This window comes from Monomorium pharaonis, chromosome 11, assembly GCF_013373865.1.
Source record: "Monomorium pharaonis isolate MP-MQ-018 chromosome 11, ASM1337386v2, whole genome shotgun sequence".
Taxonomy (NCBI): domain Eukaryota; kingdom Metazoa; phylum Arthropoda; class Insecta; order Hymenoptera; family Formicidae; genus Monomorium; species Monomorium pharaonis.
This window is the reverse complement of record NC_050477.1, coordinates 3,813,854-3,838,716: the sequence shown is the minus strand read 5'-3', so window position 1 is coordinate 3,838,716 and position 24,863 is coordinate 3,813,854. Positions and strand designations below refer to the sequence as shown.

General features: G+C 45.0%; 1 protein-coding gene across 2 annotated transcripts in view; it reads left to right on the top strand.

The window, feature by feature from the left end:
• Positions 1-24,863, top strand: part of LOC105835640 (LIM/homeobox protein Lhx9) — a 174,204-nt gene that overhangs the window by 96,538 nt on the left and 52,803 nt on the right. Inside the window, exon 1 of one of the 2 annotated variants that reach the window (XM_012679099.3) lies at positions 3,455-8,051. The exons of the other annotated variant lie outside the window; for it this stretch is intronic. The gene's annotated coding sequence lies outside the window, so the exon portion shown is untranslated. Of the gene's footprint in view, positions 1-3,454; positions 8,052-24,863 lie in introns of those variants that run through there. 2 annotated transcript variants of the gene reach the window in all.

Sequence of the window (24,863 nt, the reverse complement as noted above, 5' to 3'; positions counted from 1 at the left end):
ATTTCGCTTCCGCGAGCAAACGCTCGACGTGTTTGCGCTTTTAATGAATCTTGACCGAGTAATGGCGCGTCTTTGTTTACTCGTTCCGATGCGAAATACCGCTATTAATTAGAATAATCAGCTTTATTAATCAGTTAGATAAACAAGCCTTAGCTCAATCAATTATAATTCATTAGTGTGATCAGAAAACGGGGAACAGCTTCATGCGGAGCACAGTAGCTTGTAGCCGTCCAGAAATTCTTGGCTTCCTCTTTCGCTCGTAAATTTATTTCTGTTTCCTATATTCTCTTCGATCATGTATCTTCTCTTGTAACAGTAAAGCTCTTATTAAAATCGATGCTAGTAATGTATCGTGGCCGCTGAGAAATTAGCTTAAAGATGTTTCCCTAACCAGGGATCAAGGGATATCGCGGAATCACTGAATTTCGTATTGCTGATTGGTAAGCTCTGACAATACCGGCCAAGTGATGTAACGTACGTCTCTATATAGATATACGCCTAACTGTGTCGTGCGAAATACCCGCCTGTTGTAGCGATGTCTACGAGCGAGCAAATGTTTTCTACTGCCGGAGCAATACATGCCTCGGGAAACATTTTAATGTTCGCAAGCGTAACGCGTTTACATTATGGTGGACATGTACTACTTAAAAAAGAAAAAAACAATTATTTTCACGAATTCAACGATATCTACGGTGCATAAAGAATTATTATGTGTCGTTCAGTTTCTCTTATATTAAGTGAGAGGCCCAACGCGAGATATGAATGTTACGTGTGAAAAGATTCGTTTCACGCTTGATTATACTTGACTAATAATTTGGCCGGATTTTCGGAACGCATTCCTCACGTTCGTACCCCGTTCGAACACCTCGCCTCGCCGCCGCCACGTTGCAGAGAGTTTGCTGCACGCAAATGAAGAATTGTCAGCCAAATACGGTTTGAGAGTGGTAAGGGGCGCTAGTAGGGGATGAATGGGACGTAATGCGGGGTCTACCCTGATTGTTGCACTCCTTTCCCTTCCTCGACCTCTCGAACCCATCGGAATTTCCAGTACGAATTTCCGGCTGCGACGTCACTTCCGTCGACCGGGAACAAGCGAATCCAGCTGTCCAGAATCGTCTATCCCGTTCGTATTTAAGCCTTTCCACTCTCGCGGAGGTGCCATCTTCGCATTGACGTACCTGTAACGATCGGAAACGCGCGCGATTTAAACTTGTTAACGTATAGTATTCTCCGGGAATCTCAGGTTTATTTATGGAATAATTTAATTTATACTTTCTTCTCTCTTTCTTCTTTATAATTTCAAATCTCTTCAAGCGTATCGTTTTAGTCATTTTCATTTGTCCGTTAATGGACTCTTCTGTAATGTCTCGCTTTTGCAAAACACGGCTTATTATAAGAAATTTTTGATTAAATCGTTAAACCGAAACGGTCAAGAGGCGAAGGCGGAGTTTCGTATTCGGGCGGTCATCAATAATAAAACTAGGAAAGTAAATATAATTACCGTATGTAACAACGCCGTGTTTGTGCGACGACGACGTAACAATTGCTCCGTGAAAACGGGGCCCTCTTTCAAAGCGTACCGACACGACGAATTAAGATTTTAGCGACTCCCGCGAGATCGACCCTCCAGCCAATTTAATCTTCGCAAGTGAAATTCTTCTCTCCCGCCCTCTTCGGTCACAATGCATTTTGCGGATGGATGTTCGAAATTATACCGCCGCTATAGAGACAGTCGACGCACATGAAACGATTTCTTTTATCCACAATAGCGTACATAATATATTAAACGTAGTGAGCGTTCGTAAAAAAGGACTTTCTTTTTTTAAATTTCTTGTAGAATGGAAATATGAGTAGACATTTTAAAAGTGAGAAAAGATACGAAGTATAAGATTTAAAAACGAGGAAAATATATATGATTACTACTATTCTGTTATTGGTATTGTTAGCGTGTTAGTACAGTTGTTATGTCTACGATATTCCGTCGAAGGATATCCTAAAAAAATGTCTCTCATCCGGCAGGCAACAATAGCAGCAGAATAATGATACGCGCGACCATTCACTGCATTGTATTACCTACATCGTGTCACGGCATTGTTTCCCGCGTGTTCGGGTGTCATCCCTCGGCGCGAAATGGCTCGACACGCTTTCTCGTTCCCCGCGTACCACCCCTGCGCCGCCACCCTCGCGAGGGGATGTACCTGTCTTCCGAGTTGGCCGCCTCTTTATTATCATTATCGCCATCGCGGACTTAATGTCGAAGCCGAACGCGACCGCGTCGGCGGTATTTTCCTATTATCGTTCCGCGTTACTCGTTCTCGCGCGTGTAATGTTTTTTACCCGCGGTGCGCTGTTGTGCGTGTACGACGCATTTTTATTAGCCTGTGTGTTGCGAGATTTTGAGTTTTTAACGAATAGCATACAACGGCCACATCATTTTGCGTTACGCAGTAAATCACGTCGATAATTGATCGGGCGTAAATTAAAATACCGCCACGTTTTATTGAATTGGTTGCTTTTGTAACGTTTATTAAATTGTCCTGTTAACCTCCGTTAATTAATGTAATGCAATATGCATAATTCTAGATTGGAAAGGAAAAAATAAAAATGCACTGAAAGTCGGGAAAATAATTGAAAACAATGCGCCACGAATTTTGTACGAATGGATATCGAAATCAGAAACGATCCATCAATAGGATCACAATGAGGGTCAGGCACGAACCAAAAATGGCGGGAGAGAGCAACGCGGACGGTCAAGGAAGGTCGGGATGGGAGGAAGGGGCGGGAGGGACATTGAAAAGCGGTCCTGCGATCAAGAGAGCCAATTACCCACCCTCGCACAAGTGCACCCCGTCGAACATATTTTTCCTACGTAGCTTACGTGAACACTCGAAGCGTACTCGAGCGCTCGCATATGCGAGCTGCATTTCGAGGAGGCGGGCGCGCATAATGCCTCGCAAATCTCCGCGCATGCACATTATATACGGATCGGGATCATGCATCGAGTCGGTTCGCGGGCCAAGGGAACCAGAGAGAGAGAGAGAGAGAGAGAGAGGGGGGGGGGGGCAAGGGGAGGCTAATAAAGCTAAGGGTGCCCCACGACGTCGCATTTACTCGGCCAAATTTACCGCGAAAACATATTTGCTTCGGGAAAGTCCCGGCCGATCTTCAAATTCCACGTGCACCCGCGCTCTTTGTTGCCACTCGTATTTTCTAAAAGCAACGGTTTTCCGTCAAAGTCGATACGTATTGTTGATAGAAAAATTTACCGAAAGTCCAATAGAATCTAAAATAGAATAAGAATCAATATCATCGAATGAATCAATGCAAGCATACTTTTCATTTCTTCAGGACGAAAATAATGGAATTAAAAATAATGCTTCTTAGACACTACTAAATTACTTAGTATATTAGTTATAGTTATAGTTAATATAAATAGTATGAATTTCTGTAGAAAAATTTTAATATTGAAAACACTGGCCAACGGATTCAGCGAAGCTCTTGAATTTGCCTCGGAAGGACGGAAACGTCTTCCAGATGAATCGGAATTCGCCACTATTCTTGCGTTTTGATTTTAATAAGCAGCATGTTGTTTCTTTTATAGCGAGAAATATTCAACACCTTTGACGGGCACACACACGATGCCGTCCGTTGCACGACCGTTATAAATTTGCTGCGGAAACCCCTGATTTTTAGTGGCAATGATTTTGCGGCGATATGACACCCGCCTACACGAGGCTACCATGTAAGGTGCGTGTATTTTGGCGATTTTTATGACGAGGCTTTACGAGTCCCGAGCGTTCTCGGGAACCTCGTAATGACCTTCGGAAGTTTGCGGAAAAAAGGTCGAGTAAGAGTCGCCCGCGAGAGAATCGACAGACGAGGCCTCTGAGAAGCTCCGGAGCCTTCTCCCGCAAGGGAACGTGATAATACGAGACGGCGAGCATATCGGTTCATTATGCGCCGTTTACCGTTTACCATACTAGTTAAAATTGAGCTTTTTATGACGTGGATGTAGATTCAACATTTTATAGAGAGAAAGAGAAATTTATATTATTTATGATGTTACCTTATTCGCTGGAATAATAGAAACAATTTAAATTGCGATTTTTCTTCTAGCAAAAAGTTGTGAGTGGTGTTAATTACGTGATAATTATGATTACAACGGCGTAGTACAATTCTCTTCAAAGCTCCCACTGATATGTCAGTTGGAAGCCTATCGGACGTAGCTGTTTGTTTGGCCTTTCGACTTGGTATCAAATTAGAACTGCTTTCCATCTGACGTCCGCCCCGCCCCGATGCAGCTTCCGAATCCCGAACTGACCTGTCCAAAGGCCCGACCACCCTAGAGTAGAAACGAGCTAAGGTCACCACCACGTGACCGCAAGACATATACCTGCGGGCGTCACGAGTCGCGATATGATATCTCTGCTTGGTTTTCTAGATACGAGATCCGCGGGGATTCTTTTGAATACGTTATTTTGACGCGAGGCGTCAAGACGCGGTCTAGGCTTAAATAATTTAATTTCCACAATTGGCCCCGCACGCGCGCGGGGTTGATCACGTCAAAAGTTCAGGCCGCGACTATCCGTCCGTTGTCGTTAGATCGGCGGTTTCTTCAAACGGATCATCAAAGAAAAAAAAACAGTCGCACGGCATAGAACCTCATCCTTATTGGATTACGAAAGGAACAATCTTAAGATCCGTTAACGAGTCCTGCGGACGGCAGGATCTGCGATAGAAATCCTAATATCTTCTGACAGGCGTGCCAAGGAGGGCCAGTCGGCGCCTTTCCGAACTATCCGCCGCAATTATCCAAGACCTCTGTCGGCTGATTTTTCTTTTTTTTTCTTCCTTTTTCTTCACTCTCCTCCGGCAGGACCATTCGCAGGACCAGCCATTGTCCTCACCTCCGTTCCGTGTTTTTCTCTCGCTGGTAGATGCGAGCTAAGATAAAAGTTTTGACAAGTGCACTCTGGTCCGGCAACCGTGAACATCGCGGAGGACCAGAGCGAACCGTTCGGTTGAAACTCGGAAGGGCTATTTACCCGTTTCCACTTCTGGAATTTAATCCCAGAATGCACCAATCTGTTTCTACGTACGTACAAATGCATTATGTTGAATATGTAATATTACGTTTGAAATAATTGCTGCTATACAATCGATTGCTCTGCGTTATGTGTTTGACGAATTAACATATCAACTCGCAACAAGATACAAGTATTATTCGTATCGTTCCATACACATGCACGTATACGTATACACAAAGATAACACGACACTATCGATATCGTTGTTAGTGTCACTACGCTCTAATGCTTATTTTTGTGCACTCAAGGCTAAAGCGTTAAATGAGAAACTGATTTGGACAAGAAAACGAAGCTAATGTTGGAAATGCATATCGCATATGTAGATTGGGTCTCTTTGTAAGTCGACCTGGTTCAACGTGATAAAAAAAAGGGAAAAGAGAGGGAAAATAATGACTCAACGTGTTTCTCTACGTAATCGCTCGAAAAACTGACGGCGATCGCATACCGACTTACCGTCGATCCGAAACGGTTTTATCCAGTTCCTTACCGGTTCGTTCACCCGGTCGGATGGCCTCAAGTATCCGGTTGGCCCGATTAGGGAACGCCATAGCGTGCATGGTTAGTCGCGCTGTGCTCGACTCGAGGAAAATAAAGCTCAACAATTTTTCGATAAATCAGTATTAGACAATGAATTTCTTTTTTCGTAATTAGAGCGTCATAAAATGCCGAAAACGATCAATTCCCACGTTCCAAGTCGCGTTGCTCACGTATGCGTGCATCTGTGAGCAAAACATTCGGAATTATATTATCCTTACTGTGGAGCTTGAATGAAATTACGAACAACGCGACATTGTAGACCCCTGTTTCACCTTACTTTTTTCCCTCTTGGTCTCTCTCTCTCTCTCTCTCTCTCTCTCTCTCTCTCTCTCTCTTTCTCTCACCTTAATTTAACGTTAAGACGCTTAGTTAGGGGAGACCCGAGGCGGGTTTCCGGTACGTAGCCCATCGTTTCGCAATATCGCGGACGCGAGAAAAGATTTCTAACATGTCGCTGCGAGAGCGCGGCCGCTCGCTGGCGCGAGACACGACGAGGCGGAGCGTAATAAAAATAAGTAATTACTGCAAGTAATCCTCCCCTCTGCTTCCCCCGCGACGAGCTCCTCCGCCCCGCGCGAGTCGTTCAATTAACGGGAATACTGTTGTCTTCCCACCCAATCCTCTCTTCCACTCGCTCCTCTCACTCTCTACCTCCCTCTCGCTCTCCGGGCTCCTCGCGCGCCCCTCGGTCCCTCTTTCCCTCTTTCCCTCTACCTACCCCTCTCGCCAGTCCACAAAACCCGCGAAATGTTTCACTCGCAAAGTCGCGTGGAGCGCGCGCCGCGGCGCAGAGGGGCGCCTCTGGCTGGGGGGGAAGGGGCCCCGCGGCGTGGAGGGACCGGTATCGATGCCCCTCCTTCACTCACGCCCCTGACGTCCATCTATCCGCCGTTCCCTCCGCCGCTGCGGTTCCGAAGACCGCGCGCCATCCCTCCCCCTCGCGCCCGGTTCTTCCTCCTCGTCCTCACCGCGCCGTCCACCGCTCTCTCGCGCTCTCTCGCGCTCTCTCACTCTCTCCTCTCCGCTCCCCGCTCCTTTGATGCGTGCCGCGTAGTGGGGGGAAGCCGACGACGCGGCGGCTCCTCCGGCCGCCACTCGTTCGTCCGACTTCGTGCAGCGCAAATCGGCCTGCCGCTGCTCCGCTTTCTGCGTGTCGCGCGGTGTGCTTCCCCGCGCGACCGACGTGTGTGCTCGCTCGCTCGCTCGCTCGCTCGCCGAGTCGTGTGTTCCGGTTCACCTTGAGGCGCGAGACGAGGGGGAGTATTCCGCGGGCGGATTAAAAGTCGAGGCCAGCAGTCCGTGGCTGGCAGTCCTCAGTGTTGTAGGCGGTTCGCGTTAGGAATGTGTCGCGTTGCTGGGAGTCACGCTGAGCTCCGCTGAGCTCTCCTCGCGCTCCTCAGTCCTCCGAGGCGCGCGTACACGCGGCGACGGCCGTTCGGAGCGCGCGACGGTCCAAAGTATCCGGCGAGTCAGCTGCACGCGCTATCACGCTACATTCTCAGTGATCAATTCGCGTCTGGATCATTGCGGAGGTGTCGCGGGAGGTGTGCTGAGATGTGTTTGCGATCGAAGGGAGACTCGAGGATCGCCGCAGCAGTCGATCCGGTAGCCAGCTCCGAGTGCCAATCGGAAATCTAAGAACAGCGGTAGATCGGCCGAGAAGGTGTCGCAGGAGTCGTCGGATCGATCGATTGATCGCACGATTCACCCGATGTCTCACGAGCTTGGCGAGGAAAGTCCTCTTTGACGTCGGTCGTCACGATCGGGGGGACAACAGAGAGGAGATTTTCGTCCGCAAAATGATGTAATCTTCGTTGTAATCGGTGACACGGATCGCGCACTGATCTTTCATGGATCGACACCGTGCGAGAGAGAGACCATAGGAACCCATTGATCGAAAGTGAACACCTCCGGTGAGGAACGCGCGTCCAAGACCGAGAGAATCGGACGCCTGGTGGATTGGCGGGCGCGCTCGCTCGCGGTGGTCGACGAGCAGCGCGACGTGCGTGCGTTCCCCGAGATCGATAGCACGGAGGAGGAGGAGGACGGAGGACGAAGGATCCTCGCGAGCGCGCGAGGCACGAGGACTCGGCCCGTGGACACCTGCTCGCGATGCCGTCGCGCGTCGCTGCGTCGCTGCGCGGCGCGCCGTGAGGACGCAGCCTGTGTGTGCCGTGTGTGAGGAGCAGCAAGAGGGAGAGATAGAGATAGATAGATAGATAGATAGATAGATAGAGAAAGAGAGAGAGAGAGAAAGAGGGAGAGAGGGAGAAAGAGAAAAAGAGAGAAAGAGAGAGAGAGAAAAAGGATCGTGAGAAAATCTCCGTGGAATTGTCGAAAAGTGAGAAAGAGTGCTGGTTCGCGATCTAGCCGAGGATCTAGCGGTTCGATCAACAGCTCCAACAGCCTACGCATGCCGGCGATTCTGGTGAGTGTATATGTATGCTCGCGATAACTTGGCTTTTTATCACTTCGTGGAAGATTGACATAGCCGATAAGCGCGTAACTCTCATTCCGACTCGATGATCCGATTTCTCGAGGCGATCTATCGATGCGTTACGGAGAAAGCGATCGATTGTAGGCATGAAACTTGAAACTACGGGATCTCTTTAGGATTTCTTTAAAGGCGAGATTAATCTCTCAATGAAAACATTATCATTTATATTAATCGATTAATCGAGATGAATAAATATTCGTGTAAGGAATATTTCGCCTACGCAGCCAGAGGATAAAGAATTAAGAATGCCTTGTATTCATCTTTATCATTTATTTATTTGCATATACATTAAAAATTCCATACATTACATATAAAATTAAGCGATATTCATAAATTTCTAATGTGTTTAAAAATGAAAATATCCATTGCAAATGTAAGCATCGTCTCTATTTACTGGAAAATATATAAATGAAAAATTAATGGGCCGGTCACATAAATTCAGGTTTTACTTATTCATGCGTTTGTTAATTAAATATTAAAAGCTTTGCAGATAATATAAATTAAAAAATTATTCGCTTCTGCGCGAATATAAATTCAGATTTTATTAAATTTGTACGTACAATATATATATAAATTAAAAATCGCTTTACGATTCGATCCGAATTCCATTTATTTACATATGCCGGAGTTAAACATTTCATGTTTCGTGGCAAATATGTGTTTAAAAATTAAACTATTCATTGTAAATACAAGTTTTAGTTTTCAAAAAAAATAGATCGGGGAAAAACGCGGGATTACTTTTTTTTTGATTGAAGATTTCTCTTCATTCGTTCGCATACGTATCTATATACATCTGGTATCTATGATCCTTTTTTTCCGAGACACTTGTCGTCTACCTGCAAATGGGAAAACATTGTCCCCATGTACAGTCTGTCTTTGTCGGCGGGAAGGGTTAGTGTCCACCACGTGTGAAGTCCTCGTTTACACAGCAGCAATCAAAATATTTCTCGTTCTTCGACCAAAGTTCCCGCGTTTGTACTCACAGGAGTGGCGTTAACCCTCGGGGGTTTAATGTCCAGCACAGTTCGTGGCACGCGTTTGTCGCAGTTCTAATTCGTGACAACTGTGCGAAGCTTACGGTTTCGTGCTTCAACAGCTTCTTCGGATCTTTAAACGCATTTTCGTTTTTGAGTTTCGCTAATTCCTTCGCACATTCGTGATCTTTAAATACTCCATTAGTTTACTCAAGTTATTCCGCCAACGTAATCGTATATTTTCTACGGGGAATATTTCAAACGTTTCGATTCTCTCTCTCTCTCTCTCTCTCTCTCTCTTTCTCTCGGGCGTTTCGTTCAATGTTCCCGAACTCCACTTGTCTGTTTCCGCCGTCCGCGGGCAGAAACATTTCTCGCGACGGAAGCATCGCGTCGACCGATAGCTACGAGAAGACTGAGAAGAAATTTCCGAGTAAGGTTGCAAGAGAGAGCGGGACACGCAGGCGCGTCCGCTGCTCCACGTGGTCGTCGCGGTCGGATCCGGGCGACTAGGTGTTAACCTTTTTCGAAAATCGACTGTGACTACGTCGCCGTTGCGGCGGAAGGCTGCCGAAGGCCGGCAGGCGTAGTCGCGTAGTAGCTTTGGCAAAACAAGTAGTTACGTGAGCTCTGGCCCGCCGCCAACCGGGTTTTCAACTTTCGAGTAGAGAGCCCGAATATTCTTCGTGGAGACGTTATTCGTCCCTTCTATGCGTTATTTCCCGGGGAATCGCATAAATTGTATCGATCGTACCATTGATTATCGATCTAAGTGCGCGGGGCAAAATTTTAATCAGCAAAACTCGTCTCCATCTCGATTTTCGATTTCGACGAGTGCTCGAGTTTATTTCATTTCCAGTTTCATTTAAGAAAGAAATTGACCGCGGGGCTTCTGGCCATTCTGCCGTGTAATTTCCGGGCGTAACTAACATACAGATTTTCATTTGCTTATGACCTTTCGTGAAAGATATAACTCGAACGCGACTCTCTTCTAGGTCGCGCTTAAACGAGAGGCTACGAGAGTTGGCGGATTATCGTTTCTTTGGCACGCGCTTTCTATTAGTTATGCGAGATTAACTGCAAATGATGACACGACAGACGCGCCTTTCCGTACGATTTATTCGCGTTATCGCACGAACTTATCGAGCTCGGCTCGGATAGAGGTTTTTCTCCACCCGATTTCTCTCAAAATCACGGGCTTCATTTGCGATAAGGCCTGTTTGTCGATCACGTTATCGTCCACAAATTTGTAAACACGACGTGCATATAAAAGACCTGCTCCACATAGCAGCCACGCTCGCCACGAACTTCTGGACGGTACTGTACATCTCACATGATGCTATCTCATGACAGATACGCGCGAACGGCCAATCGAACCAATTAAAACCTCATGGCTGGCGTAATCAGAAATGAGGAGTATTAGTCTATAATTCTCCATAATTCTGTAATTCTGCGGATTAACCTGGATTTAGATGATATCAGGAATTTCTCTCGCAGGTCCATTTACCAAACCGCGAAAATTGTTAAGCGGACGGGGCTAAATTTTCCTCGCCCGGAAAATAACGGAACAGGGGGGGGTAACGCGATACTAAATTTGAAGTGGTGGTGGTGGTGGTGGTGTTGCTCGTGGTGGTGGTGGTGGTGGTGTTGCTCGTGGTGGCCGCAGCATCGGCTCGCGACTTTTAGAGAGTCGCGCGGGGCAATTCTTTTTTTTTTTTTCCCTCCCTCTCCGGCGTTATTGCGATACGCCGTCGCGTTTACCCCGTCCTTTCTTTCTTCCTCCCTCTCTCCCCCCCCCCCACCTCTCTTCTCCCAAGGAATCACGGTTAGCGAAATTATTTTCGAAGGCGGATATAAAGCGCGCGTTATAACTCGTAAGGAAAGTTGTGCTCGAATATGAGTGCGCCGCGCGCGCAACGTATGTAGGTATAAAATATTTCCAACGTCGCGATATTAGTTCGCCGACTATTTTCAGTTTGGCAGAGAACTAGGGCGCATTTATGCGCGCTATCGTATCAAGGTTGCGCCGCCGTAAGATCGCGCAGCGGCGGGCCAGGTAATTTGTCTTTTCCTACTACTAGGTACTCGATGATACCGATCGCTCCTCTTCTAAAGATAGCGCGCAACAAATGGGAATTATTGCCAGCACGCCAGCTGCGCGTGCCTGTTTATTTCTCGATCTATCTAATAATAATAAATATATTCGCTCGTTTTGCATACGAGTTCACGCAGTCTCTTGAAAAGTAGTAACTTACACTCGGGGGGTGGCTCTTATGTATTTTTTGTAGGTCGCAGATTCAAGTAGTCAGAGTCCTTGTATTTTGTATGCATATTTCTCGACCGGTACTGCAAAAGTTAATCCGAGAGTCGGACTGCGAACGAACGAATTCAAATATGTGAAAGTTAATTTAATAATCGGATATAACAGGAGCGCGGCTCTCGCGAAAATATCCGAAAGGCTTGTTAGCGGGAGCGACATTGTGTGTTTTTTTTTTTCCTTTTCTTTTAAGTACGATACCCACTCGGGGCTGAAGGATTGCTCACGGCCGTTTTGGGGATGACAGCCGGGAGCGACGGGAGGTACGCTAGAACGTCCGCGCACGAAGATATACTTAACTTTTAATTACTATCATATAACTAATTAGCCCCGGGTGGGCGGGGGTTTTGTATATTAATTTAATTTTCAATCTCACAGGGTAATTCTTGGCGCAACGTTAGTTTTAATCAACCCTCCGACGCGCTCCACACGCCAGCACGACTCCGCAGGCGGTGGATCGCGAGAAGCGACGGCGGAGAGGGGAGGGGAGGGGGCGAAACCGGAGCGCGGGGGAGGGGGTTTGGATGGTTGGTGGCTAAGGGTGGCTCGGAGCGCTTCGGGAGTAGAGTTGAGGGGCAACGGCGGAACGGAGTACACCTACTCAGCTAATAAAAAGCGGCAATAAAAAGCACCCCTTAGGACCACTATGGATATCTCGCTTTCCTTCCCCCTATCCCTCCCCCCTCTTCTCTGCCACACCGCCTCACATAGAATCGCCGTATTTCTTTCTCTGTCTTTGTGTACCAGGTTTATTCACCTGCCCGGGATTAACTTTAATCAAGTATTTACATTTTAATTCGCTGCCATGTACACACTGAACCGAGCCGGCCGCCCTTTACGATAACATCGTCGTTTAATTGCAAACTGCCACTTTCCGACGAGACGTTTGCTAGCGCGAGCGAGTCCTCGATTTCGCTTCCTACCTACCGTCTCAAACCGCCACAATAATGAGAAACACTTAGACGAAGATTTTTCGTTTATCACTGATCGAGCCACAACCGATTCGAAATTAAGTATGATTACGATAAATGTGCAAAAATAGCAAGTGAACATTAACGGGTGAGCCGTCGCATTAGCACGTGAATTTATGTGATTGTCATATCATCATATTTGTTTATTATGATAAACGTAATCGTCCTAGATAATGTTAATAACATGTGGCACCGTTATTGATAACTCTGCTTTACCGTAGATAACAGTTCCATCAAAAAAGTAATAAGCATGTATATATATATATATATAAAATATTAGTTATACTCATAAAAAATTGATATGTCTCGCGGTCTTATGGTTTTTATAATTTCCAGCTTTGATATGCGAAAAAATTAATTTTATATGTATACACATAATTAATGGTCGAATACATATTAATAAAATAAATCCGGGCTTATAAAAACGTCGAAGCTGCGCGTGAGGCAGCGCTTTTTCTGAAATAATCCTCGATACATTAATCACAAAGAGGATTTATTACTTAGAGCGGGCAGATAAATATTATGTTCGAGGTTAATACCTAAATGGACCATCAACACGCATTATTATCGATGCTTTCGCGGTTTTGTCGACATTTTACCAAACCTGTTCAACGTACAAATTTCATGCTTCTAATTAGTCCGACCGATTTTCTGAATGGCTTATAGAAGCGTGGACATAATAATTAATTTTATTGCTTCGTAATCAGTATTGGTGTGGCAGATAAGATAGAAATAGTGAATGAAGCGTTCGAAATACGATAACGGAGTAAAGAGATAAAACCGCAAGGCTTTAGAAGTCATTTCGAAACAGCCGTTGTTCCATATTTTTTTCAAATTTATTTTTCTGCTTTTTTTTACAAATTTTGTCAGACTTCTCTAAGACTTGATTCGCGACATAAACCTATCAAATCTGTCACAATACACGATGCATTCGAGTTACTCGATCGCGTTTGCTTGCGTGTGCTAGCCACTCTCGTATTGACTTGTATTTGTACTCTTTATAAGGTATACATGTGTGCGTGCGTTCATGCGTCGTCCATGCGTGTGCATGCGTGCATGCGTGTCTGCCTATGTGTGTGTAACTCGTCGGGAGTACGCGTCGCGCACACGTGTGCGTGCAGAGGCAAACTGGAGTGCGGTGAACGAAAGAGGGAGGAAGAGTAAACAAGAGTGAAAGGGACAGAGTGGATTCCTACGAGATGGAGAGACGAAGAAGGGGGTACAGTTCGAAAAGAGACAAAATGAATTTACGAAAGAGGGAGATGGAGAACACCGAGGTAGAGATAACCGAATGTAGAGGGAACAGGAATGAGAGAGCAAAGCATAGGAGTAGAGAGAGCGAGCGAGAGAGAGAGAGAGAGAGAGAGAGAGAGAGAGAGAGAGAGAGAGAGAGCTAGATAGAGATAAAGCGGGCACAAAACAAAGATGAGAATAGAGAAGGTGCTCATTGGAAACCGCTGCAACGAAAAGCGATAGAATGACGATGGTATGACGAGGACGGATAGAGATGGATGCATACATGCGAGAGAGAACGTGAAAAATAGGAATATATGCAAGACAGCGAGAAAGAGATGGAGATGTGAAGAGAGCGAGCGATCGAGAGAAGAAGAGAAATGGAAGACGAGTGTACACCCGCGATAGAGAGAGAGTGGAAGGAAGATAGTGGGTATGTGGTGAACGCAGATAGAATGTGTACAGAGGGACTGTGTGGAGGCGGATGAAGGGGAAGAGAGGTACGCAGGCGCACGTGAGTATGTTACGGGGATGGCCAGAGGGCAGCTAACGTTTATAATATTAACGCTAATGGACTACCTTATACCTTATATACCGACCGACCCCTCGCTAGCCCTCCTTCTCCTCCTTCTCCTCCTTCTCCTCCTCCTCCCTCTCCGCTACGTCTCCAGACACCCTCCTCAGTCCTCGGCAAAGTACAGGATAATATTCATGGATGTATTCAAGCTAATGCACCAAGGCGTCCGCCGTAGTAATAACAAAGTAAAGCTCGAAAGTAACGCTGTGTTGCTGATTTTTAATTATCGTATTATTATAAAACAGGTTGCGGTCGCGAATTTAAAAAAAATGTCGATTTATGTGCCTCGAGTAGCAAAAACGAATTCCCACTAACTTTGATTCACTAAACAGTCAGCTTAATAAGTTTGTTTCGTTCTGTTTCACCAGTGAATGCTTGTTTCATCTCAAACAGATTACGCATAGTCAGTGCGATTCGTGTTTCGAATGACGAAAACCTTGATTATTTTATTGATCTCCACGCGTCTGTCAGGCATACAGAATACATATGACACTCATACTTCTCATTGTTTTCTCATTTTTTTAAAATATAATGTACATATGATACGTCCAAGTTCCGCAATTCTGCGGCAACCACGTAAAAACTTGTCAATTCCATATGGCGCGGGGTCGTGCGGCCCACCTGTCGCGAATCTCAATCTAGTCACCCCGTAGAGCACTCTGGGATAATGTATGGTAACGGAACGCCTAAGTAAAAGCCGTTTCACGTATGTGAGTTTATGTCGGTTGGTGGTGTACGTACATGCGTATACGTGAACGCGCACGCACAAATGTGTGCGTGCGCGTGCGCTAGACAAGTTCGTGATACTCATTCCACTTGTCATCTGTCGTTAATTTCTAACATTAATAGTGCGACTGGTTTTTTTTTACATTTTACTTTACTTTATATATTTACTTTAAACATAACGGTATTAACGAAGAGTAAAAAAATACAGGAGACACTATTTATGTACTCGCGCAGTAATACCGATAAACTTCCTGACATTGTTTATGTTTTCTTAAAAGCAATGTTATTTTATCAGTAACAAAACACGCGCGACTCTTAAAAATATTTATCGTTTAAACTCTCTCTCTCTCTCTCTCTTTCTCTCTCTCTCTCCCTCTCTCTTTTTTTTCTTTTCTCTCTTCTTTTTTTCAAATATAATTTCCATGTTCGTATTTGAATGAATCTTATCGTCTTTTTTAATGAGAATAAGATAATAGCACGAATATAGGAATGAAATGGGTGACGATTTTGTTGGCTGCTACAAATGGAATAACGTCATTTGCATAATAATCGGCCGCATGCTGACAGAATCAATTTGATTATGGTGTGTTTTTTTTCTTATTTAAAACATAACGCGGGATATATATATATATTGAACAATTTAGACAGCTGTAAAACGATTGCGAATTCCTCTAACTGCGAGATAAATATATCAGAGAGTTTCTAAGTATATTAGGAATACATTGCCTTTGCTGAATTATTCGAGTGCTTTCAAGAAATTGCAGGATGCATTAGCTTACATTACGGCAGTTCCATTACATTATGAATATTACTCCGTATATTGATGAAGAGAGGGGCGGGAATATAAGGTTCCTGATATATATACATATATACATATACATATATATTTAAATAATTGTGATGCATTTTATTATTTCTAACATTCTGATACGTCAATATTGCTACCGGTTGATTAATGAAACACATCTTTCAATCGCTACGATTATGTTAACGATAACAACAATAATGTACATATTTATCGATATTATGGATATTCAACGTAATTTGACGAACGAGGGCGACAGAATGTAATTGAATATTTTAAAATTTTATAACGGTACGGAACGTTTTAAATGATATGCAAATTTCTTGTCGGTTGAAATGCCGAATAGAAAATGGCGGAGTAGAAATGTATCAAGAACATTGAGATTATCTGAACTTTCGAGATGTTGCGCTCTCTGTCTGTCTCTCTCTCTCTCTTTTTCTTTTGTAAAGAAACTGCATATTCTTAATTCTCTCTCTTCTTCGTTCTCTTTTTGTATAACCCACCGTTAAAACCACCCTAGCACGGAATTAACAAAATCCTCTTGAATCGGAGTGTTCAGAGTCCTATGAACCCTTAGAACTCCATTAGTACGCATAATAATAAACAATGATTGTGTACGTGCATGTTAAATTAACATTCTCTTCCTGCTCGCCCCTTGTTTTTCTCTCTTCTTGATAATTAGCACATTGCGTTTAATACTTTAACTCTAAATGACATATTACTATAATTGGAATATTATCCAATTTTGAAAATTTAATATTTTTGAGCAATCGGAAATTACGAGGATCTGAAAACATTAGCGCACGTAAGAATGGATAATGATTCTATGGAGTTCAATGGGATTTGATGAAGTAAACGACTCTTATGGCTGAGTTCACTAACCTTTCTCAAATTCTCTTTAACGAGTATTAAATTGACGATCGATTTTTCTCGTTAAAAGTGGAAGTAATTTAACTGTCGTCAATACTAATCCACGTTGCCGATACCAAGCGTAAATCAAATGTATTTAGGAGATTGTCAACAATTTGGCGTTGTCAAATGTTTTTCGACGATTGAATCGGCCATTAGTGTCGTACGGTCGCTGTAAATAGATAATTTAAAGCAATATAATTTTTACACGTACGCACGGTACTGCTTGCGGACGCGCAAACATTTGTGTATGAAATATCGCTATTGCAATTTATAATATAATTTGCAATATAATAAGAAATACATTTATCTATTTGCACTGCAGAAATGCATTTATGCGCACTTGTGCGTTGCGAAGAATAGCGGCCATCCGAGGCATGCTGAAGGTGTGGACACGTTACGGTCGGTTCGAAATAGCGACGTATGCGTGCGTATAATTGTAGGAGATCTCGCTAACGTAACTCTCACGATTTTCCACGAGCAGAACCGAGACGGAACGACGTGAAAAGAGAGGCAGCGGGTGGGAATGGGAGGAGGGAGGTCAGGGGAACGCAGGCAGCAGCCCCGGCTAATTAAAACCGCGGATGGTAATTAATTAAGCAGACGTCAGAGGAGATCTTAGAATTCTACGCAGCCAGAGATTCCCGCGTGTCGTGGAATGTGACGATGACGGCGAGTCGAACGGTATCGCATTCTTGCACAGCTATCGATCTTTCCGGTTGATGTACCGAACGAGAGAAAAAAAAAGTACATATACGCTGATTATATTGGATATACGTTTTAAGAAGCGTAATAATTTTGCACGGAATTATTAGAAAGCTGTTATATTAATTAGGTTTCCTGCTCTCATATCACGGCGATAAATCACAGGATGCCTGTAAAAGCACTACACATTAGCCGAATCCAATTAGTCGTTTAGATAGATTCGTTATTAAACGGCCGAACGTCTACAGCCTTTCACTTTGACTTGAAAATCGTTCGGGCAATCGTTTATCGTTCAAATCTAACATTATATGCCAATGGATACTTTATTTCTAAATTAGTTCAATCTAATGCAAGCCTTTCACTTTTCATCTTTGACCTTTACTTGACTCACGAACAATAATTTTCTTCTAATAAAAGTTATTACAATCTAAGAAAGTCTGTTCATCATTTTAGGAATCTGTTAATTTGAAAAATCGTGCTCTTAGATATACAGGTATACAGGACTTTAGTTTAAAGTCTTGCGAGGACGCAATCTCGTAAGAAGAAAACTTTCTACGACACGCGCACACGTACATCGGTCTAATCGAATTTGACATAATTAAAGTCTCCCGGGACCGTGCTCCCTCTCCGCCGTCACCATACTCTCCCTCTCTCTTCCGTCCCTCCCGAAATAATTACGGACTCAGGTGTTCCATTGCATTCGTGCCTGCGTTACACCTGTATCCGCTCGTACTTACTTGTACAAATATACTCGTTCGTATCGAAGAGAAGGAAGGTACGGTCGGGCGAAGGCTGAGGAGAGCTGAGGAGAGCAGGGAGTGAAGGAGAAGAACTTGTGGTAGGTGGGAGGTAAAGTAGGTTTACTCGCAGGAGGAAGCAGAAACGGCGGCAGTAAGATAATACGAAAGCTCTTAAAGGAGGCAAAAAGCGAATTGCCGTAAATCTCGGTGCAGGTTGGCGGATGGTAGAGTGGAAGAGAGGGTGTAAGGGTCATTTGGGCCACGGGCCCCGATTCTTTCCGGCTGTAAACGACTACGCTTCGCCGGGTCGGGGCCCGTCCCAAACTCTCGTAAAAACCTCACCTCGTCCTCCCGCTAATCGACAACAAACACATTGTCTTTGTATAGTTGCTTGTCCGCCTACCCGCATACCTCTATCCTCTCCTTTTCGCGTCCCTACCATCGTGGCTGGCTTCCCCTTCCATTGAATCTTCGTGGACCTGCGACGGGCCTTTCACGCTTGTATGTGAACTCTTGCTATGTCGAGCATCGTGACACTCTGCTCTAACTTTTGTAGAAACAACTATTACCATTGTACACACAGAGTATAAGTGGGTGGAGGTTTCTATAAGCAATCCCTCCTATAAATGTAGGTTTAGACCGCTTATGTCTGTCCTAGAGATGTAACATGCAATTATGCGGGAAGGGAATGTTAAGAAGGAATGACAATCTGTAACAGGATGAAAAATTCGAGACATAAAATATTTTTACTGCGACGTTGAAGTTAATCGATTACATTCAGCTTTGAAGTGAATCTATAATACAAAGACTATAACAATGCTGTGCATTGTTACATGTTATACATTGTTTATAAACGCCGCGTTACTACGGCCAATATATTGATTGTACGTGCGACTTGCGTCGTCGTAATTCACTTACTATGCGAAATCGTCCGGCTACGCTCTCTTTCTTTGTCCTTCTCGCCGGTACAACTTTCTCTTTCTCTCTTTCTCTTTGTTCCGATCGGGTCCTCTCATTCTCTTTTTCTCTCTCTCAGTTCCGTCTCCATTGCTTTTAACCTTGAACTCCCTCGTTACCGTATCACGCTCCGTAGCACACGACTCCTAGAAGTTTTAGAGATCCTGGGGGAATCCCATTATGAATTCTACGGATCTACTGGCACTTGTACGAACACAAGATGGTGATGTAATTGCCCGACCGGGTCATTGGGTGCTCTTTTTCAAAGATTTATGATTTTTCTCTTATTGATCTTTGTCTTTCATCTATTTATTGTACTTACGTGATATTTGCGATATATTAAAACGCAATAACGTATGGTTAATTAGCATAAAATCAAATAGAAATGAATGTGAATGAATTTTTATATTCTCTCTCCCTATATAAGAGAATATATAAGAGAAAAAGTCTAAATTCATATTAAATTAGAGAACATTTACGTAACTTTTGTGTATTTGAAGAGAATCTCTAAATTGTCAGTTAAGTCCTTTAAACAATCTAACAGAACCGATGAAGAAGAAGGGAAGGTTGGAAACTGTCAATAGCGTTGGCGGGCATAATAGACGCGGGCCCGACGGCACGCGCGACGGGCAAAAATTTAATTAGCAAAAGCCCGAAAATTAATTGCGCGCGCCGTCTTATTGTACTCTGCCCTCGTGCCTCGGAGCATTACCCGGGCGCGCACCGTCTATATACACAGGGAATGTAATATTCACAACAGCCTATATCCGAGCTAGCAGTCAGGGTGCCCACCTCCACCCACCCTCCGTCCTCTTCTTGCACGGTAGGTAGATGCCAGGGCCGAAAGTACGAAGGGTGCACTTGATTACTAAAAACTGTCTGATCCTTGAATATCGTCTGGCATTTAAAATATTTTTAGTTTTTAAACCTAAAAAAACATTGATTATCATTAGGAATCAATATTTTCCAACTTAATGTAATATTATAATGTAATATTATAATATATAATAATATTCTGTATAGCATTTTCTCTGTTTCTTTTCAATTCGTAAAGTTAATGATCTGTAAGTTTGCCTGATTTCTTACATTTTTAATTTTTATTTCTCTCTATTCTTGAACCTTGTTAAATTAAAGCTGCATTTTTTAATTGTATTGAAATCTATGCCACTTTAAGCTTTACTCTCTTCAGTTTCGTATCCATTAACGCTCTCGCGCATTAATAGAATTTTTTTTTTTCGACGCGCAATTGTTAATAAAGTTTGAATCACGCAACAAACATTATTAGAACCCTGTTCATTTCAACGAAATTTGTTCAGGGTTATAAGGACCGTATCGTCGGCCCTGACAGGTGCCTACGCAGCCCTCGGTGCTAAGGGCGATGTACCGTGTGCCAGGGGTTGGTAGTAGTGTCGATGGTGGTGGTACAGCGGTGGTACCGGGAGCGTTTAGTCGGAGACGCCGCTACGATGGAGGAGGGGTGGTGCGCGAGGGGTTAGGGGTGGCGCCGAGGGGGTGCAATATGACATTATTAATTGCTCCACAATGCCACCGGCGTGCAGGCACGGGGGACACGAGGAACCGGGGCTTTCCCCTGGAGCCGACCAATTGCGCGGCCGTCGTGCGGGGGAAATTTCATTAAGTGGATTCTTATAGACGCGGTTTTGAGATTAACAATATGATATGTGCGCATCCTCCTAGCCGTAAGATATTAGATCCGGTTGCCCGGTCTCTATATTGCCGGATGGCTGACTGGAGGTCCTTTACGAGCGAAGCGATTGTAATTGCGCCTGTGCACGACCAAATACGGTCGGTTCTACGTTCCCCCAAATTATTTCCGTATTCACAAACGTACTTCAATTTCTTTAGTTCGTGATTCAAGTACGCTTTACCCGTAAAAAAAAAAACTGACCAAACGTCTGTTTGACCATTCGTCGAGTTTGCTACACGGAATATTTTCGAAATAGTTATTCGTACGTTATAATAAACAAGAGAATGTAGCGCATTTCTGCGTCGAATATAGGAAATATCGGTATCTTCCAAAGAGCGGAACGAAATGCGTGAAGCATCATGCATTACACCGGCCGCGCGTCTATGTGGTAATCGTATTACACCTATTCGAGTACGCGAACGCGTAATACTCGCGGTATCCAACTATTTTAAAATCGTCCAAAGATATCCAGCTGTTTGATCATATGATCTAAGATAAATGGCGCGATCCGTTTGCCGGGTGTGATGAATCTCTATACCGTAACGAAGTTCAACGTTCGTGCAACGGAAGCGCCACGCGGATTCTCCGTATTCACGTTATTGCATATATTTCGTTAGTTTTTCTTGACGGGGGATTAATTTCCGTCTTTAAGGTATAGCGCTGCGTTACCGGCTAAGGAATACGAGCACGCTAAATAGTATTAACTATGCGGCCACATCGAATATTGGGCAAATTTGTCGAATACGCCGAATACCAAATAGTTGCCGAATACTCTCGCTGCATCCCTAATAGCAATTAAGCGCGCGGCAGATTGAGCGTGAATGCGGCAGCTCGCTCACATTCAGGATTCGTCCATTAATGTCGATTATTCTATTCTATGGATTGTTGCCACTTATCACGACGGATCTCGCTGTAGGTTTTATTTTATTACGCGAATGGCGACGAGAGTGAGAGAGCGAGAGGGATGGAAGGAGCAAGAGACACCATATTCACCCGTGTGATCCGCGACTAACTACACGCTTTGTCTCCTATTTCCTTTAACGTGTCATCGGTGCTCCGAGGGGTGAATTCAGAATTTTTCGTCGTTCACTCTTTGCCGATACGTTTTCATCTCCTTGTAACGACGTACCCTCTCCCCATGTATCAACTGCTTTATATTTTTCTTCATTAACGTATTCGCCCGGTCGACGAGTTGGTTAACGAACGACGGGGACGAAGAGCAGGGGGGGAGGGACGGGGGCGCAGAAGCGGCCTCTGAAGCAAAGAGATAGAGGAAAGGGATGAGAGCGACGGGAGGGGAAGGGGGAACGGATAGAAAGTTGAAGGTAACCGACACCCCTTTCGCAAAAAGTAATTGGTTAATGCCTCGGAAATGAGTTTAGTTCCTTTTTGTTCCGCCAACGCGCCGCTCCTTTTTCGACTGTTTTTCTTTCTCCGCTCCTCCGTTTTTCTATACGCACCTATACACACGTAGCCGCTATCCCTCTCCCGCCCTCCATCCCCGGATCTCTCGCCCGGCTGCTGTACGCGCTCGCCCGCGCGCGCACTCGTTTTTGCGCTCCCCGCGGTCACATTGTGAGTGCCTTTGCAGTGACATTATCCGAAGTGTAAAAGTGTCATTACAGTATGATGGAAGACGACAATGTCGGCGAAGACGAAGTTTAACCCTCCCGGTGCTGCAAGCGCGCGGCGTAAAAACGTCGTAAAAACCGAATGTTTCACTGCGCCTTGTTTCAGTTAAATGTAGAATTTATATTAATGAACTCTAGTTGCTAACACGCAACGTGCATGCCTTTCCGTCAGATAGAAGCAACGTGAATTCTCGCTCTATCCGAAGGTTAAGCACGCCCCCAAATAGTTTCATTATTACAGTATTATGATAGAGGGGGATATATTTATTTGCGCGTATGCGTCTGAGAGTTGACGAGGAAAAGGAGAAAGGTTTTTCTTTTTTTTTTTTTTTCTTTCATTGAACGATTTCCGAAGTATGACGATAGGATTTCTCTCGCGATGCGGATATACATATACCTGCGGGGTTAAATCGCCGTCACATTACCGCACGCGTGCACAGGTCTGTCGCACGGCTTAACAATCATAACGGGTGGCGCGTTATGTCCCGTCTCGGGAGCGTGCCAGTCAGATGTCAGCGGAGATTTAGCGACAACTTCCTGGCCCGCGCCGCCGGCCTGCAACCAACCCCTCTCCCCGTAACACCGTCCCGCCTGTAGGACAAGTGAGACAAGAGAGGCGTATCTCTGAGACTCGTAAAGATAACCGGGAGAGTAAATCCCGTGAGCTTCCCCGAATACTCTACGCAGCGGGGAGAAAGGGGCGAATTCATTAAGCCGCTGATTTACCGACACCTTCCGGTGGTGGCGAAATTGTGCGGGAAATAACGCGATTCGTCTGCCTCTCTGTACCCCTGTACGAGTAGCGTTCATCCCGCTACGGTGGCGTAGGATAAAAGGATTGATTGACTAATGGCTGATTGGAGCCGGAAATGACGACTGAATTGAGTAAAATTCAGAACGGTAGAAACGGCGAAATGTAATGGCAATTACGTGGGTGACAATGAGGATGCGCGAAATTAGAAAACGTTGTCGTAGAAAATTGTTTTATTTCATTAAACTCAATTCTCTCTCTCTCTTTTTTTTTCCCAACCGGCTCCGCTGACTTCGACCGGTGGTGGAATCTAACGGTTCTCTAATCCATCCGTGCTGGGATTAAAGAGAAATAAGCGAGTTAAATCAGATATATGCAGTGTACACGCTGCAGCACGAAGGAGGAACGCTCGAAGGGTTCAAAGGTCGCCTCGCGTTTGGGTACGATGGCCGCCAGGATGCTCCGTTGCTTTTAATAAAATGTCTCGGAACCGGCTTAAGATCCGAGACGCGCGTTTTAATAAAGGCGGCAGGCTCGAGGACGAATTCATTAGAGATCGCCATTATATTATATTTTGGAAAGCTGCGCGCTGTCCCGCGCGCGGTGACTCGCGAAACTTTCTGCTCGGCGACTAATTATTGTATTATTAATTGTTAATTATAATTAATTGCGCGTCGGCCCGTGACCAGGTTAATTGACATTGATTTATGGCTTTAATTAAAGGTGCCGACGCGAAATGTCTTACACGGCGCAGGGTGGTTTTAACAACACCTTTTAAGAGTATCCCGGCTCCCCCCTCTCCCCCCCCCGTGCGCGCGCGCGCGCGAGCGCTCGCGCCTGCTCCCCGTCTCCCTTTCCTTCCTTTTGTGTAACGGCCTTTAGACGTGGCTTCCTGCGAGATCGCCCATTGTCGGATCGAAATTAACAATAAGCCGCGCTGCCATTTTTCACGCGTGACTTATTTGGACATTAAATTAAACCCGCCTGCCTGGAGGAGGAAAGTGCTGGTGTACTGATACGCGAAAATTTCTTCAAGAAAGAAAGGAAAGTTTTTGCAATAGCATTGAAAAATAACGAGCGCAAATCGCTACGGTCGCGACGTAGCGGAGAATAATCAAATGTGATTTACAAATTTGTCAGAGATGAGTAGTATTTTCAGGGAGGTATTCAATCTGCATCACGGCCGTGTTTGCGCGTGTGCGCACGCACACGCACTCGTGCTTGCGTATATATCGTGGCAGGTGCTTAGGTTCAAGGATTCTATAAAGACCACACGCTAAGATCACCGTCCATTTCTTAAATCCTCGCGTTTTACCCTTTGCTGCCTCCATCCTCCGTGTGCGCGCGAGCGAACATTGGCGCACACTCGCCCGCGTGTGTATACACGATTCTCCCCCTCGGTCTCACCGACACTTGGCGTCCCCGCGAGGGAGGGAGGGGAGTAAAAGGCGTTCTCGGATCTCCAGCCATGTAAACCGGTCGATCTGGTCGTTCCTCCCCCACCACGCCGACCACCTGCTCGCCTAGCGAGGGCCTTCGGGCCTCTCCAGCCACGACGCTGAGCCCTGCCATTAAATTTATTCGAGTCCCATTGAGGCCCTGCCGAATTCACGCCACTTAACGTTCGCCGGGTGATAGGGAGTCGCGATGCCGTTCGCGCAGCCGAGAGATAATTTCATTCCGATAAATCGAGAATTTATATACCGTGGCTCCTTTTGTAACTCCTTCGCGACTTTGTC